A 2506-nucleotide genomic window follows, 5' to 3' on the forward strand; every position below is an offset into this window, starting at 1 on the left:
TACAGGTGCCGTGTGTACATGACATTGTGATTGTCTTATACAGGCGCCGTGTGTACATGACATTGTGATTGTCTTATACAGGTGCCGTGTGTACATGACATTGTGATTGTCTTATACAGGTGCCGTGTGTACATGACATTGTGATTGTCTTATACAGGTGAACTTTGGTGGAAAAAAAATGGTGAACTAGTATAGGTTTAACGCCCCTATCAACACTATTTAGTTATTTAAAAGGCGGGTGCTCCGAGTTCAAAGTCCATTTCTGAAAAGACCGAACCAAATGGGAAATGTGTGTAAAGTGCCTTTCCCAAGGACACCACGTCGGACCGAGCTGAGGCTCGCACCCCCTGACCCGCAATCTCACGACTAGACCACCGACGCCACCGTGGCCGTTAGAGCAGGGTCATCTGTATTAAGAAAGGAATGAAATGGCTGTCAGTTGGAGGGCACCTCATGCTGTGTGCTTCGTTGGCATCATGGTGAGTGGATGGCCCAGATTCCAATCCTAAAGAAGAGTTCCTAGCTTGGACCGTTCGGGAAGCTTTCGAGACTCTTAGCTCATTAGACTCAGGTCAGCCAGAGAGGATGAAAAACCTAATTTCCATAAATGATAATATAATATTAGTATTGTAAAACCACAAAAACTCATCAAGCAACGCTAGCTAATAATGTCTGATTTTTTAAAATGTCATTCATTCATTTATTCATTCATTCATTCGTTCATTCATTCATTTGTGTAATTTGTTTATGCATATTTGTTTATTGGGGGTGAGACTAGAACTCTAACCTCGGGTTATAACAGCGTGTCAACTAGAGCTGGGCGAAGGATCGATTTCGGAACCGATTCCCACATGTAATGCTACGGAAGAAATGTTCCGACTCTTTTTTTTACGTAAACCAACGGTTACCAGAAAGTTCTAGTGTGAGCCAGAGAGAGAGAGAGAGAGAGAGAGAGAGAGAGAGAGAGAGAGAGAGAGAGAGAGAGAGAGAGAGAGAGAGAGAGAGAGAGAGAGAGAGAGAAAGAAAGAGAGAGAAAGAGATAGAGAGAAAGAGAGAGAGAGGGGGGGCAGAGAGAGAGAGAGAGAGAGGGAGAGAGAGAGAGAGAGAGAGAGAGAGAGAGAGAGAGAGAGAGAGAGAGAGAGAGAGAGAGAGAGAGAGAGAGAGAGAGAGAGAGAGAGAGAGAGAGAGCGGTACAGTCGTCGATTGTATGTATTGATTGATGTGAAGTAATTGGGTTCGGAGTCGATTCCTACGATTCCTAGCTTTCATCAATAATCGGGAACCAAGGCGCCCCCGGCACCAGTGTCAACTGCTGAGACTGAAATAGTGGCGTACACTCATTAGGGAAGGATGAAACCAACTACGTGATTAGCATGAGCAGAGATGATCACACGCGCAAGTCGACTGACATGTTGGGCGTTTTTGTCCCTTTTTTCCCCCCAGGCTTTTTACATTCTCTAACAATCATAAAGATGCTTCTGGATCCGTGACGAAATGCAGAGAATGATAACTTGCAAGCTCACATGTTATTATTTTAAAGATGTTAATTTTTTTTCAGGATCACACTCATAGTGAAAAATATTATAGTGTAGGCAACTTGTCAAATTCTACTAGGTGTTTTTTAAATTCTGATAGTAGAACTTAGAAGGGCAACAAATATTAAAATGTCATCACTTAGAAGTGGCCCACATGTGATGTTTTTAAGGCATAGCTTAATCAAAATGTTAAGGATTCTGATGACGACTTACTTTTTAACTACATGTAAGTCACTCTACGAGGAGCGAGGAGTAGAGAAGGGGGGTTGTCATCCAAGACATCCTGAGGGGATCTAGTCAAGGCATCAAACAAACAAAAATAAACTAAAAAACCAGGATTAATCCTGCACACTATTCTCAACAGTTTGATCATCATCATCATCATCATCATCATCATCATCATCATCATCATCATCATCATATTTCAAAACAATGTTCCTGTCTCGGGTGGGGGGGGGGCTGTTGTTGTGTTGTTGTTGTTGTTGCTGTTGTTGTTGTTGTGGCGATGGTGGTGGTGGTGGTGGTAGTCCGTGTTGTTGTTGTTATTGTTGTTGTTGTTTTTGTTGCTATTGTTGTTGTTGTTGTTTTTGTTGCTATTGTTGTTGTTGTTGTTTTGTTGCTATTGTTGTTGTTGTTGTTTTGTTGCTATTGTTGTTGTTGTGGTTTTGTTGCTATTGTTGTTGTTGTTGTTTTTGTTGCTATTGTTGTTGTTGTTGTTTTGTTGCTATTGTTGTTGTTGTTGTTTTGTTGCTATTGTTGTTGTTGTTGTTTTTGTTGCTATTGTTGTTGTTGTTGTTTTGTTGCTATTGTTGTTGTTGTGGTTTTGTTGCTATTGTTGTTGTTGTTGTTTTTTTGTTGCTATTGTTGTTGTTGTTGTTTTTGCTGCCGCTGTTTGGGAGACAACTTTCTGGTAAAATGTACTAAATCGGGACACGGGACAAATGTCTCTGGAGGGGGGGGGGGGGGGGGGG

This window comes from Aplysia californica, unplaced genomic scaffold, assembly GCF_000002075.1.
Source record: "Aplysia californica isolate F4 #8 unplaced genomic scaffold, AplCal3.0 scaffold00506, whole genome shotgun sequence".
Taxonomy (NCBI): Eukaryota; Metazoa; Mollusca; class Gastropoda; order Aplysiida; family Aplysiidae; genus Aplysia; species Aplysia californica.